Source organism: Dermacentor variabilis, chromosome 10 (assembly GCF_050947875.1).
Source record: "Dermacentor variabilis isolate Ectoservices chromosome 10, ASM5094787v1, whole genome shotgun sequence".
NCBI lineage: Eukaryota > Metazoa > Arthropoda > Arachnida > Ixodida > Ixodidae > Dermacentor > Dermacentor variabilis.
This window is the reverse complement of record NC_134577.1, coordinates 39622502-39639074: the sequence shown is the minus strand read 5'-3', so window position 1 is coordinate 39639074 and position 16573 is coordinate 39622502. Positions and strand designations below refer to the sequence as shown.

At 46.0% G+C, this 16573-nt stretch overlaps 1 protein-coding gene across 1 annotated transcript in view; it reads right to left on the bottom strand.

Moving 5' to 3' along the window:
- The window catches only part of LOC142560363 (putative peptidoglycan muropeptide transporter SLC46), a 47049-nt gene extending 30499 nt beyond the window's left edge, over positions 1–16550 (bottom strand). Inside the window, exon 1 of the mRNA XM_075672409.1 lies at positions 16078–16550. The gene's annotated coding sequence lies outside the window, so the exon portion shown is untranslated. The remainder of the gene's footprint in view (positions 1–16077) is intronic.
- Positions 16551–16573: the final 23 nt, after the last annotated feature.

Below are 16573 nucleotides of genomic sequence, written 5' to 3'. Positions count from 1 at the left end.
AATTGTCGCCATGCCGTCCCTGCAAACTTCTTAATCTCATCCGCCCACCTAACTTTCTGCCGCCCCCTGCTACGCTTCCCTTCCCTTGGGATCCAGTTCGTAACCCTTAATGACCATCAGTTATCTTCCCTCCTCATTACATGTCCTGCCCATGCCCATTTCTTTTTCTTGATTTCAACTAAGATGTCATTAACTCGCGTTTGTTCCCTCACCCAATCTGCTCTTTTCTTATCCCTTAACGTTACACCTATCATTCTTCTTTCCATAGCTCGTTGTGTCGTCCTCAATTTGAGTAGAACCCTTTACGCAAGCCTCCAGGTTTCTGCCCCGTAGGTGAGTACCGGTAAGACACAGCTATTATATACTTTTCTCTTGAGGGATAACGGCAACCTGCTGTTCATGATTTGGGAATGCCTGCCAAACGCACTCCAGCCCATTCTTATTCTTCTGATTATTTCCGTCTCATGATCCGGATCCGCCGTGACTACCTGCCCTAAGTAGATGTATTCCCTTACGACTTCCAGTGCCTCGCTGCCTATTGTAAATTGCTGTTCTCTCCCGAGACTGTTAAGCATTACTTTAGTTTTCTGCATATTAATTTTTAGACCCACTCTTCTGCTTTGCCTCTCCAGGTCAGTGAGCATGCATTGCAATTGGTCCCCTGAGTTACTAAGCAAGGCAATATCATCAGCGAATCGCAAGTTACTAAGGTATTCTCCATTAACTTTTATCCCCAATTCTTCCCAATCCAGGTCTCTGAATACCTCCTGTAAACACGCTGTGAATAGCATTGGAGATATCGTATCTCCCTTTCTGACGCCTTTCTTTATTGGGATTTTGTTGCTTGCTTTATGGAGGACTACGGTGGCTGTGGAGCCGCTATAGATATCTTCCAGTATTTTTACATATGGCTCATCTACACCCTGATTCCGTAATGCCTCCATGACTGCTGAGGTTTCGACTGAATCAAACGCTTTCTCGTAATCAATGAAAGCTATATATAAGGGTTGGTTATATTCTGCACATTTCTCTATCACTTGATTGATAGTGTGAATATGGTCTATTGTTGAGTAGCCTTTACGGAATCCTGTCTGGTCCTTTGGTTGACAGAAGTCTAAGGTGTTCCTGATTCTATTTGCAATTACCTTAGTAAATACTTTGTAGGCAACGGACAGTAAGCTGATCGGTCTATAATTTTTCAAGTCTTTGGCGTCCCCTTTCTTATGGATTAGGATTATGTTAGCGTTCTTCCAAGATTCCGGTACGCTCGAGGTCATGAGGCATTGCGTATACAGGGTGGCCAGTTTCTCTAGAACAATCTGTCCACCATCCTTCAACAAATCTGCTGTTACCTGATCCTCCCCAGCTGCCTTCCCCCTTTGCATATCTCCTAAGGCTTTCTTTACTTCTTCCAGCGTTATCTTCGGGATTTCGAATTCCTCTAGACTATTTTCTCTTCCATTATCGTCGTGGGTGCCACTGGTACTGTATAAATCTCTATAGAACTCCTCAGCCACTTGAACTATCTCATCCATATTAGTAATGATATTGCCGGCTTTGTCTCTTAACGCATACATCTGATACATACATCCCTACCTATATCCCCACCCTTTACGCGTTTGCTTGGACGCATCTGACCGCGGCCTCAAGAGACGCTTCAGTTAACGAACTCTAGTCGACGATCTCTGAGGTAAGTGTTCGCCGCCAAAGGTACCACGCGCCTGAAGGCCAGCAGGGGGTGAAACATGCTGGACAAAGCGGTAGATTGGATGCTTTTACTCCATCAAGTACAGGGCGCACCCATGCACTGAGAAGCTCGTACGCCGCGGCCAACGCTACACCGTACTCTTAGTGACGAACGTCACCGGTCGACAGCTTCCCCGCCCTGCCCAGCCTCCCCCCCCCCCCTCCCCCCGAGCGATGGGAGACCTTGTTGTCCAACCCCGACCTACCGACCCAGCTCGCGCTGGCGGCTAGGGGCCAGGAACTGCTGGACGCATATGGGACCTGAGAAGAAGGTTCCACCCCATCTGGTGCCAGCGCGCACCAACCGTTACTAAGGGCTCAGTATAAAAGTTGATTCTCTCTCTCTCTCTCTCGACAGCTTCGCTATAACAAGCTTCAGCATGAGACGGAACACGTCCTTCCGATTACTATAAAGACGTCTATACGTTAACGCAACTGAGCCACTCAACGAGTATGCTTAGATCGTGGGAGGAAACTTATCGCACGTTGAATGATTTTTTTTTAACCCACACCAAATACCCTTCCGGAACAAACAGAGTGTGGATATTTCGAAGATTATTTGCGGCTCTGTATTGACTTTGGCTTGGATCTGTCACTTTCTTTTCCGCAATTGCACAGTTGCTGACTTTATTGAATCTCACGCAAGATACAATGTAAAATATTTTACGCCTTTAAAGGCGAACGAGGGTGTAAATGTGTCTATAACTCATACCCTTACAACTATAGCTCATCCCCTTACACCCAATGGGTGTAAGTGTTGTAGTTATAGACCAAATTACACCCTTATTCACTTTTAAAGGAGTAAATTATTTCACAGCGTAAGGGTCTTTTGCCGCTCGAAAACGTTATATGGATGTTTTCCGTGTGGCAGGGACAACTAAATATTGTAGAGAGCTTAAATTTGAAAAAAAAAATAACAAGGAGCACATTAAATGTTACGGGCGGGCAAAGACTCAGTCAAATTAAAGGCCAAATGAAAATTGCTAAACATTTGTTTTATGCCTGTTCAGAGGCGTTATATGAAACACGTAGAAAGTTTCCCCGGTCTCCTGCAGGGTGAAAAAAAAGGTGGCACTAACTTTAGATTAGGAGAGAAAGGGGGCAAACCTTTTCACTAGTGTGCGAAGTCTAAATTATAAGTTAGTTAGGGGCTTTGGAAATAATTACTAAGTGCTCGTGTTCTTTTTTCTATAGAGTTGAACGTTATACATGCTTCGTTTGCCCAATGTTATGGGAGACCTAAAGATGGCACTGAGATTAAGCTTGGATGCAGATGGGCGGTCATACTGTGCGTGATGCACGATGAAAGTTCAAACTGTGTAAGTTAATTACAGGAAATCACTTATACAAGCACTGCAGTGCATCAGAAGCGTGTTTTACGAACCGCGTAAAGATATGCTCGACAGCCTTAAAGAATAAATCTGCCATGGAGATCTATGCGTTTGGAGGAGATATAGGTTATGGGTGATGTGCTGGGAAAATTTCAAGAGCGTCAGCTAATTACAATCGTGACACAAAACGATTTATCATGTGCTCGAAAGCGTTCTCCTGCCGTTATACCGGTTGTCCCACGTAACTTGAGCGAAACATTTTAAAACATGCAAATGCTGCGCGGCTCGACAAAACCACGGTAATGTTGTTTGCAATCGCTTAAGATACTCGGATTATTTTTTTGCATTCCACATAATTACGTAATCAGTCTAAATTAATTGATCAAATTATCAACTATTATAATTAGATAAAAAGTGTCAGGGGGTAAATTGGAGAGCAACATGAAAAAACTCCCGATCCAGCTTTCTATTGCTCAATACGTGGTATTACCTCGTATTGAGCATATAATATTAACGATCAGGTATTAGGCTGGATTAAATGTTTTTTTCCCAACCGTAGTCAATATGTCTCAGTTAATGATTATGACTCGCCTCTTGTTTCCGTAACTTCTGGAGTACCTCAAAGTTCTGTGTTAGGTCCTCTACTGTTTTTAATTTACATTAATGCTCTTCCTGATAACGTTATCTCCCATATAAATCTGTTCGCAGATGACTGTGTGCTTTATCGTTCAATTACTGATCCCTCTGATGAAGCATGTTTGCAATCGGACTTGAACGCAATTTCTTCATGGTGAAGCGAATGGCTCATGACACTTAACACCACTAAGTGCAAACACCTGCGTATCTCCAGCCGTCCTCCTCAATACACCCCTCGCTATCTTCTTAATAACACTCCGTTATCATCCGTCTCATCGTACAAATACCTGGGTATTCACTTAACACACAATATGTCCTGGAAAATGCACGTCAACTACACATCTAACCAGGCTAACCGCTGTTAGGATCGGCCTGCAGCTATTTCAGCCCGCTGCATGTGCGTCGATCCACCCGCGGTGGGGGCGCCCTTCAGAGAACCAGCGAGGACAGCGCTAACCAACCGTGCACTTCCTTTGGAGAACTTCACTACGGCGGCGTTCATCCACCAAGCGCCTCGTTCGGAGAACAGGAGAAAGGCAGTTCTGGAATTTAGAGGCGCCGGCTGGGGTAGGGCGTGACCACCTGACTACGGGGACGCAGGACAATGGATACCACGACGTCTGCGCTGCAAAGGTCGTCTGCCCTCGAAAGAGCACTGAAACCTGTGCGGCACGTGTGTGTGAGCCCTCCTCCTCCAAAAGGCGGGTAGTCTGCTATGACGTCGAACGATGACGTCGAATGGAGTGCTTATGAGCAGTGGTTGTCGGCTGCTAGCGTGTGCTCGTCGTCGTGCTCTGTGCTCGTCAATGTACGCGTGAGCTGTGGGCTCGTTTGTTGTATGCTTCGTCTTGCGGGCTCCATTTGGGAGTCACGCTAGACTGTGTAAATGTATCCCATGTTCAAATGTAAATAATGTAAATAAATCCTGCTCGCCTAGTCCTGTCGCCCCAAGTTCTGCCGGTCGTCCTACAAGCCCGACTCCAAATCTTACAAATGGTGGCAGCGGCGAGATCGTTCGACAACTCCTACAACTGGTAACAGCGGTGGGATCGTCCGACGAATCTAATACCGCACGCTCGGATTCTTACGGCGCCATTTCATAGCTTCTAACAGCACCGTTAAGCTTCATCTATATAGGACGTTAATCAGACCTAAACTCGAATATGCTTGCTCCATTTGGGATCCTAATCAGATAACCTTAATTAACGCTTTAGAGTCTGTTCAAAACCGCGCCGCCCGTTTTATTGTTTCAAATTATTCCCGAACAGCGAGCGTATCTGCAATGAAATCTGCACTTGGTCTTTCCGTTCTTTCTCTGCGCCGTAAATAGTTTCGCTTATGTCTTTTTCACAGAATTTATTATACCAACCCTATTCTCAAAGATAAGTTACTCCTCTCGCCATCTTATATATCTTCACCCACTGACCACAACTTCAAGGTAGGAATACCGCAATGCCGAACTAGCCTTTGTATAAATTCATTTATTCCTCGAACTGGAAATGACTGGAGCCACCTTCCTGCCTTCATGGCTGCCATCACCGACGTCAACAAATTTTAAAAAACTACCGCCGATTTTGCATGCCCCTCCTCTCTGTAATGCCTCTGGCCCCGAGAGTACTGAAATAAATAAATAAATAAATAAATAAATAAAAGTGTTTTCTTTCTTCATTTTTCCAAGTATGAAAGAGTCCCGCGGTTTTAGGCACTTTGCGTGTCTTCGCGGGCTTCTGTCACCATTGCATGGAAAAAGAAAACATATGTACCACGTATTGAGCAATCCACATCTACACACGCCCCCCCCCTCCCCCGCACGCACGCACACATACACACACATACACACGCAATCGTGATTCACAGTTGCGCTATTGTGACGTCACACTCACTCGAACCGGCGGCACAATGGAAACGACGAAGTCCCTGCGATGAGGCACTCGAGGGAAACTAAAGGTCCTTATGGTTCTGCTTGCCAAGAGAAAGAGAGACAGATAGTCTAACAATAACATTAGATATAGCGCACTAAAACCATTTATCTCGTGAGAGCATGCTCAGGTGCATAGTGTAGAGAGGTGAGCTGTTCTTCTGACACACACACACGCATATATATATATATATATATATATATATATATATATATATATATATATATATATATATATATATATATATATCGGGAGAAGTCGCAGTACACGTGCATTTTATCATTCTTTAGACAAGCGCTGTAACATCTGCCTTTTGAATATATACGTTGTCTAAACGAACGTTAAAAGAAAAAGTAATTCAGCGTTGCTTTTAACGAGACAAGACTCCCAGGCAACGTCAAAAGGCGCACAGCAAGGAGTATTGCCCTTTTTTTATCGTTTGCGCACTACGTCAATTACCCACAGGTAATTGGTGGGGGTAGATGTCAGATGACATTGTATAACGAAAATGTGACATATAAGCAAACAACCAAACATTAAACCGCACAAAAAATATACAAATTCAAAATTAGAACATTCCTGTGCTCGTACAATCCTTAAAAGCCCAAATTGTATAGTAAACTCTAGTTATGACTGAGTTTCTGACAGATACGTAGGTCGTTCTTTAGCACTGTGTCGAACTTGTTACTGCAAGTAGATACCAAGACTTAGGGCAGTACGATTCCCATTAGAAATGGCGAACGGATTCTTTTTTTTTAATTGACAGTCACTTTAGCATACACCAAAGAAGGTGAGGGCGCAAGCCTGCCCGCTCAAGACACATTCATTAAATTACTTGACATACCCATTCAAGTGCGTCGTTACTTCTTTTTACTTGTTTTCTCCCACCAAACGTCTTGGGTTCGAGTGCCTTCATTGATGCTACTTTTATTAACTGCGCCCTAATTAATTAACATCGCCTTAACACCAAAAGTCTTGGGTTCGATCGACTCCCACGTAAGCTCGAAGGGTTCGATTTCCACCGAAGGTCGTGGGTTCGAGTGCCTGAATTAACTCTATCTTAACTAACTCTGCGGAAGGAGACGTCGACGAATACGCGAGCAATGGCACGAGCGCGCATCTGCGCGAGGCGAGCTCACGTGACTTTCTGCACCGCACGACACGTTTTCAAGGCCACCGTCTGATGAGGCCTTGGAGGCCTTCGCCTGATGAGGCCTTTGAGGCCTTCGCCTGATGAGGCCTTTGAGGCCTTCGCCTGATGAGGCCTTTGAGGCATTCGCATAATGAGGCCTTTAAGGCATTCTCCTGATGAGGCATTTAAGGCATTCGCCTGATGAGGCATTTAAGGCATTCGCATAATGAGGCCTTCAAGGCCTTCGCCTTAAATCTCAGGGCAGCGAAACTAATTTCTTTCTGGTATTAGTATTTCGTAGAGAGGCATGCGTGTCGGTTGTTTTAGGTAAGTGCGCCGGTCGATGTTTATACATTCGTGGCTGTTTGATCAAGTAGCATCGATCGTGTTCTCACTTTTACGTCACACTTTTTTGTCCAACCTTCCAGGGCGGTGACGCGGTTTTGCGACCAAGAGGTGCGCTATTAGATACGATGTAGTGAGTGGCTCACCATTAACATCTACAAACCGGGCGAGGACGCTTTAATGCGTTTCCATATCCGAACACGCGACCGTATATTCTGACCCTCATAGGAATGCCGCCGCAGTGCGCCCGGTAGTCGAACCCTCGACATCGTGCCCGCAGGCAGAAAGCCGCGAAGACTGCAGTAGGTGTAAAGAAGAACCCCGGAATGCTTATGGCCAGCCGCGGTTCTTTAACGAAACACTACCTAAAGGTAAACTACACCAGTTGAGACTAACAAAATGTTCCTTGCAAAAAAAATCGACGCTTGCTAATTTTGCGGTAAAAGGTGCATCATTAGAAGGGAAACTAAAGGACATAGTTTCATCGTGTGTGTGTGTGTGTGTGTGTGTGTGTGTGTGTGTGTGCGCGCGCGTGTGTGTGTGTGTGTGCGTGTGTGTGCGTGTGCGCGCGTGTGTGTGTGTGTGTGTGTGTGTGTGTGTGTGTGTGTGTGTGTGTGTGTGTGTGTGTGTGTGTGTGCGTGTGTGCGTGTGTGCGTGTTTGTGTGTGTGTGTGTACAGGCATATTTTTTTTCCGCGTTAAAGCTTCAGCACCGGAACATCAATGTGGTGTCACGAATTCGCATTATTGTTGGTTTAATTACTAGCTCGGTTCATTTTAGAATGGATGCCTGTGTTGAGGGAAAAAAAAGAGGTGCCAAGGACATCGCTTTATTATCGCATCTTGCCTATGTTCAAAGAATTTCGACCGCGTTCTCAGAAACACACTGTGTCAAAATTATTGCTGGAAGCGAAAGCTCAAAGCCAGACCACATTAATGTTTTATAACCACGTTTTTTAGCTGTTACTTGGGACACAGCGAATCCAGCTAATATATAATCTTTACTTGACAGGAAACGATTTTAAGGAGGGGTGGTGTTAGAGATGGATTTTCGAGCACCTCTCCTCAAAATCCACGTCTAACATTTCAGCACCGTATGAGCCAATTCGAACTGTATTTCAAGCCGCAAATTCGCGCAGTAAAGCCGAACTCACAACAATATTTTGCGATGTGGGTCTAAATTTTGTTTTAAATGTTTTTCTTCCTTAAAAGAAGAATTATCTTTTTATGACTTTCTGTGGAATTGTTTAGTGTCCTTCTCTATGATTGTCACTATTTGCTAGATATTTACAAGGACCGTCACACTGTTTTACTGACGCATAAAGAGGCCAAATGCTCTGCTTTCTTTTTTACGTTTATAGCGTGGTTTCCCGGGCCTGTTTCCAAAAATGGAAACACAAGTAAGTTTTTGGTAGATAATATGCTTTCTGGACATTCGTATGATAGAAAATATGCTTTGCGGACATCCGTGCGAACGTATTGTTCGGCTTTTGGATCCGATCACTTCTTAAATAAAATTAAATTCTCGGATTTTACGTACTAAAACCACGATTCGATTATGAGGCACGCCGTAGTGGAGGGCCTACGGATTAATTTTGACCACCAGGAGATCTTTAAGGTGCACCCAATGCACAGTACACGGGCGTTTTTGCATTTCGCCTTCATTTAAATGCGGCTACCGCGGCCGGGATTCGATCCCGCGACCTCGTGCTAATTAGCAGCGCAAAGCCATCGCCTGCTTTTTTTTTTTTTCGTGCCAAAACCACTTTATGATTACGAGGTACGCCGTAGTGGAGGACTCCGGAAATTTCGACCACCTGGGGTTCTTTAACGTGCACCTAAATCCAAGTGCGCGGGTATTTTCGTATTTCGCTCCCATCGAAATGCGGCCGCCGTGGCCTGGATTCGCTCCCGCGACCTCGTCCTCAGCAGCGCAACGCCATCGCCTGCTAAGCCACCACGGCGGACGACGGATAATCATTTTTTTTTTTGTATATAGCCTCCGAAAAACGCTATATGATAGTTATACTTAGGACGAAAGTACAGAAAGACAAATAATAAAATAGTGCTTAAGTTGTTTTTGATTAAAAGAGCCGTGCTTACCGACTGTAATAATGTAAATCAAGTGACAATAAAGGGAAGGCTCGACGTTTGGGTAATTTTTTTTTTCTTCCACGTGTATGGCGCCGTTTGAGAAAAATTAATATGACCCTCAAACATATAATTTTTTGTCACCGCTAATATTTTGGCAAAACGTTCTTTTTTCCTGTCATACTAATTTTCTTTCTTTAAAACAAAACCAAGATGTTTGGGACAGTCGGTGTGCAAGCACCCTGCTTTAGAAGAGTAACGGTATCTCATACTGTACACAGGTTGTCAAGCCCAGAGCAACGTACGGGCAACGGGGCCTTCGACTGTTTGCGACCGCCCTATTTTCAGACGTCGACCGAGCTGGCGTATATAGACAGTATACTCGGCGCACTGCAGAACGAGTGCGTTCCCGGCCGTTGGAAGCCTACGTGCCGGGTCCGAAGGCCGCACATTGCCGACCGAATGGCTGTCCTGCTGCGACCACGACTCGGCGGCTCCAACTTGCAAAACCCGAACAGCACGCAACGCACCGTTCCTCAGCGTGCTTCTGCTTGGATTCTCATTCCCAGCATATAGTGTTCCTTTACAGGCTTCCTTTGGTAGAATACACAGTAACCGCATAGCCTTCGGGGGCAAAGCGCGTTGCACGCCATGCGAAAGGCGTTCGCCACCCGAAGATCTGCTAGGAACATGTGGACACTTGTGCGGGCGTTTCATCGTCACCGCGGGGGGGGGGACGTCGTTTACGTTGCAGAGATGCCGAAGGCGCGAATCCTCAAAGATGCGCTCGCCGTCAGTTTGACGACCGTCTTTAACGCGGCAACGTTAAGGGCCACGTGGTCGCAGAAAATCGGGCATCGGCTCCCGGTGTTTAGAAGAAGTTTATTCAACAAGAGACGATACGAACACTGAGTCACAATCTCGGCACAATACCACCAGGACGATCACATATACAAAGTACGAAGCGCTGTATACACAGCACGTTTTGAAAGAAGTGTCCGAGTCCTCACTCACTAGACCACACAGACCCACGCAACAAACAGTTACGCAGAAACTAATTGTCACGTTGTATACAACGATGTTGATATATACAGTGTGCAAAATGGTTGTGTACAATGATGATGCGACAGAGACATTTTACATAATCTTGAAGTGTTTGTCGGACGTCGCTTCGACAAAAAAAAAGATTTTCTAACCACGCATACCCAACCACGCGGGCCCTCCACGTGGCGCGAGGAAGCTACTGAAGTAATCGAAGTTCCCGGGGTAAAATACGTAGAAAAATCGTAAAGTTACGACTTACACACAACCCACACGCCTGGCAGCGTCGGACTGTAATTTGAACATACGAGAAAACATAATTCTGTTAAGCGGAAATTCAAACACAAGCCCCTTTTAACGTGATAGCGCTTACCAGCTGCCGTTTGAGGTCTGTCTTAACAAGAGCGGCGTGACCCCCTCGGTTTCTTGCACACCATCAAAAAAAAAAAAAAGAACCACGAAGCTCGCCTTCGTGCATAACATTACGGTTACATAAGCTGCAGTTGCCGGGAAGCGTAAGACGCACTCAGGGATCTTTGAATGCTATCGCATTCCACTCTTAGAGGCGAAGCTTAAGCTACGCCCATTTTTTTTTATATATATATATATATACCCGCGAGTGACCCAAGCAAGTGTGGGCGCGATCGAAGAGTTGTGTGTACGGCCACTTATTTTTTTGAGAACGCACGACGGCGCCGCCGTCGCGGTGGCGTGGGTTCACTCGCCGTTCTGCGTCTGCATGCAGAGACGGACGAAGGCGGGAGCGAACGGCGACCAAATTACGGGAACATCGATAACTGCGGGAAAGATTACTGCAACGTATTGGTTCAGTGGACAACTATACGAGGAAAGACGAGGGCCAAGCTGAAGACCAATGAACAGCCTCTGGGAAAGACTATATACGACCAAGCTCGGGGAACAATGATCAATTCCTGGGAAAGGAGAACTGCCAATTGATTCGAAATTACTGTTCACTGTGGTAGGACAATTATTTTTTTTAAAGAGAATACCCTGCTTTTCAGGGGAAAAAAAAGAAAAGGCTGAACCAATAAACCCCACGAGAGCGACTTTGTGCGCGACAACGACGAGCGACGGATCGGGCTGTCGCTAGAACAGATCGCTCGGTCTTGTCGATTGATCGCTCGGTTACCGTATCTCGGTTTTGCAAAACTATAATTCGTGGCTCGTCGCCCGGAAGTGCTATGAGCGAATAGCCAATAGAGCGAAGCCGGAACTGGATGTACGTTACTCAAATACTACTGATTGTCGCATGGAACGAGCAAACGGTTGAGTTTTTATGCTGCTATTTACAGTAAAATACATCAACTTAAATTAGTAAAGCACGAGTCACGCTAGATTCGACGCGTAGTTGCTGCCCTCATGCCGGCAACACCGGGGAGACGTAGCTCGAAATCGTCACTCGCATGGGGTACGACTTGTAGGCGACGAGCGAACGCGACAGCCATCTGCATCGCATCGCTTCTCGCTGTGGCGCTCAAGATGGCTCGCATGAAATCGTGTTATGTGTAAAACAACCAAACAAAATCCGCATCACGCACCTTAATCTCCGTCTACATACATAATGTTGTAACACCGGCGAAATCGATTTTCTGTTGCGTGTCCCTCCAAGGAGTATATTGACACGTGTTTTCGAAGTTATAGAATATCTACCACGCGTTCTCGCACGTCATATAACTTAACAAGCACCAGACACTTATCAAGAATGACGATTGGGAAACACTAGTAAGATATCTTAGGCTGAAAGCGAAGTCGTCTCGAAACGCCAGACCTAGCGCCATCGACATTACCGCCATGGACAACGTGACGACATGACGCAGAGCTAAATTTGCTGACATTGTGTAGCAGTAAGGTTAGACACGGAGGTGTTGCTCGTCAGAAAACCGCTGAGCGCATTTCTCATGGCCGCGCTCGCGTGTTCGAGTATAGCAGAGATCATAGGAAAGGAGTGAGAAAGATGCATCGTGACGTCATGACGAATCCACCTGCTGGTTACTGAGAGAGAGAGAGAGAGAGAGAGAGAGAGAGTGAGAGAGAGAGGAAGGGAGGGAGGGAGAGAGATAAAGAAAAGGCAGAAAGGTTAAGCAGAAAAAAGTCCGCTTTGCTACCTTACACGGGGGAAAAGTGAAAAGTGAAAGGGGATTTCAATAGACAGGAAGGGAGAAAGGCGAGCACAGAAACGGGAATCGGCGGACAACATTGAAGCGGCCCACGTCCCTATCAGAGTCTGTCTCGCAGGGCGTAGACAGCAGCAAGCAAACTAACGCGCAGTCTATCTCGCAGGCCGCATTCTATTGCTTAGATTATTTGGACCTCTATGCACACGACGCAAAGGCTGTGTGTGTGTGTGTGTGTGTGTGTGTGTGTGTGTTTAGGAGAGAGAGAGAAAAAGACAGCTCGAAAACGTCATGTGTACTCCCTAATGTGTGTAATGTCACTGTAAATTTTAATATCGTCAAGGCTACTTTCAGGTCTAAGGAAAATTGATTACAAATATGCGAGCCTGCGTGGCTATAGCGAGATCCAGTTAGTAACTATAAAATGTAAATATGTATACCTTAGACAAGACTAGGTGGAGCGATGAAATTAGGAAACTCGCGGGCGCTAGCTGGAATCGATTGGCGCAGGACAGGGGTAATTAGATGATGATGATGATGATGAAAAACTTTATTTATCCCTCTTTAAAGGGAAGGGAGCAATGGAATAGAGGGTGGGAGGAGGAACTACTTGAAGTAGGCCTCCTTTATCCTCTCAGCCCACTCCAGGAAGGCCTCCTGAAGATCGGGCCTGGAGCTGCGCAAGGCAGCCTCCCACTGCTCCTCGCTAGATATTAATTGCTTGAGGAAAGGGGGAAGGGGGGTGCTTAGGGCACCCCCACATGATGTGGTTTAAGTCTGCTCTGGGAGAGATACAGAATTTACAAGAGGGAGAAAGGCAAATGGAGGGATGAATGCGGAGGAGGAGGTAAGGGGAAGGAAAGGTGCGAGTCTGCAGCTGTCGCCACAGAACTTCACACCTACGCGGGGATTTGCCCACGAGTGGCGGAAAGGTTAAGCGATCTAATCGGTAGTGTGTGCAGATGTCGTGGTAAGTAATAAGTCGATCCCGCGCTGTAAACGGCGCCTCCTCCGTGGCGAGGTCCGACACATCTGATGCCTGAGCCCGGACTGTAAATCCTCGGGCACTGGCATGAGCCGCCTCGTTTCCGGCAAGGCCCGCATGCGCGGGAGTCCAGATTAATGCCACAGTTTGATGGAAAGGATGGGCCAAGAGGAGAGAAAGGGCTAGCTTAGAGACTCTACCCGCTCCTAAGTAATGTATGGCTGCTTTGGAGTCGCTAACGATAACTGATGAATTTGGAATTGTGAGGGCCAGGGCTATGGCCGCTTCCTCCGCCTCTTCCGAGGAAGAGCCAGGAATGGAGGCGGCCGCAGCGACCTGGCCGTGAGAGTTAATGACTGATATTGCGTATTAGAGATCGCAGGGAGAGGCCTTCGTCCTGCAGTGGACATAGAACAGGATGATAATGATGATTATGATGATACAAGTTCCCGCATCCTGATTGTATTTATGGCTTAAGTGACTATTCGGAACATTCCCTATATACTCGCCTCCTCCCCCTACACACACACACACACACACACACACACACACACACACACACACACACACACACACACACACACACACACACACACACACACACACACACACACACACACATACACACACACACGCACGCACGCACACACACACGCACACACGCACGCACGCACGCACGCACTCACAAACAGTCAACGTTGAGTAGCAGGTCTGGATCCCACCGTTGGAGAGTTGTATTCTCACCCACTTTGATATCACTTTAGGTTATCATTTCTACGCTTCAATTAAACATACAAATAATTTCCCCCAATGATTTTCTGCTGTCTTCATATGTTTGAGGCGAACAAAAAATTGGTCCCTCAATTCGTCTTCTTAAATTAAATTATGGAGTTTTACGTTCCAAAACCATGATCTGATTTTGAGGCACGCCTTACTGGGGACTACAGAATAATTAGGATCACATGGGGTGATCTAACATGTGCCTAAATCTAAGTACACGGGTGATTTCGCCCCCATCGAAATGCGGTCACCGCGGCTGGGATTCGATCCCGCGACCTCGTGCTACGCAACCGAACACCATCGCTACTAAGCAACTACAGCGGGTGGAGTTTGCCTTCTTCTCGTATCGATTATATTAAATATATCCCTATTTTCCCATGACCTCTTTATCACATCGATAAGGATCATAATGTGGGCAGTGATTGTAGTAATGACAATGTTATTAGCAACAGGATTACTTGCTGCATGAACAATGTTATTACCAAAGCCTCACTTATTTCGCATGCTGACTGCAAACTTCATGTTTGTTTTTTGTTTGTTTTGTCGTTGCTGTTGTTTGCAACTTTACAAATTGCCAGTACACAATATCATCTATTTAAACCACATATTCAACTCTTTTAGGTGTTTCCTCTGTTTGTGTAGCGCCGTGAGGCGGTCGTATAGCGAACGATGTAGCGACGCACCGTGGCCTCCAAGATGCGAGGCTCAAAGAAGCGCGCCTATCACCAAGGCGATGCCGTACCCACGTGCCAACACAACTCCCTGCGTCGTCTGCTACCGCGCCTTGCTAGCACCACAACAGCAGGGCATTTCACATCTCATATTTTGTTATTTGTTTTGTAACAAACAAAACCGGAAAAAGTTATTTTCCACCGTGCAATTTATTGTGTAGTGACACAGCGCAAGCTTAAGTCGCCAGACAAACACGCAAGACAATAGCGAATAAATGCTTATTGCAAAGCCCTACATAACGCGATTATTAATCCTTGATCAGACTGAACACGGATTCATGGCATCTATTTATCTATTCTTAGCCCCTCTTGCTTTGGTCTCTGCCAAGACCTTACGCATACACGTACGTAAATAGACATTAGGGAGTGTATGCCGTTCAGTAATGGGCAGATGATTATGCATGCGGAAACGCAGAAGTTGGCAAACAGCCCCAGCGCGGCAACAGAGAACGAAAATGACTGCAACGTTGCAATCGCGCTTAGTGCGTCTGCGTCACGGTCTGCGTGGTGACCACACCGCTACCGAATCTACACCTACCGCAAAGGCTCGCTCATCGGCAGCTTGCGAGACTTGTGTTTGACCACTGCAACGCTAAATATACGGTCCGAAAAAATTATAGTCGAGATCAGTGGCGAACACACATAAGCTTCCAGTGCGAAAACGAAAATATACGCGTTATATATATGTCTTTTTTTTATAGAGTTTGCATGGCAACGATGAAATTGATGTCTAAATATTAACGGCAAAAGTCTAAATATTAATATATGACAATTAACAAAAGTCAAAATTCTATGCTGACACTCCTGCGGAACATTTGCCGCTTGTTCGCTACACACAGGTGCCAGAACACGCGGTGCGTACCTTACGGAAATTTTGACAGATGCGATTATTTAAAACCTCACGCACCCACGCAAGGAGGATCGAGAAACAAACTAAATTTGCTCTGACGATAGAAAGATAATCGACAGGCTCCCGATTCGTGGGGTTCTTTAATCTTTATTCGTCTATTTTTTTTCCGCCTGGCCTCTGCAGAGTGGGGAAAGCGCAACCCTTGGAACAACATTCCAATATTCTTGCTGTTTACGAGGCGTACAGACGCAGTTCGTGCCATCCTAACAGAAATCAGTCTCTCGATTTGAAGCAAGCAAGCGTCGTCTGATAGTAACATATGGGTACAAAAAAGAAATTGCCGAGAGGCGAGCATACCTGCAGAGAAAGTTTTGCTTGAGCGCTGCGCCGACGGTCATCCAGACGATATAAGTACCGAGTCAGCTGATCCCAGCTGCTCGTATGATCTTATCCTAAACAACGCCCCGATAAGTCACCGTATCACAAAGAGGGCGAGCCAATCTACTGCGGAGCTTTCACGATAGCTCGAGTTTGGAGACAGCGACACTGTCAGCGAGGCGCAGGCATATCGCGGAATATCCTTGGAATTTATGAACAGGCGAGAAGGCATTTCGGTTCTCGATGGTGTTGAAGGCAGCTGGCGCTCTTGAGAAAACGACAGCTGCGTGTGGAAGTGAGAGTTTTTTGTTTCAGTGAGCTTGACATTTGCAATACTCGTTTGTCAGTTGCAAAGGTACTCCGACTTCTTACATAAAGAGCGTCTTCTTGATTGGAATCGTTCACAATAGTGCGTCACAGTATCAACAATACGCGTAGAAAGCTGCCATGCTCACAGCTTTTCATTGTTGCTCGA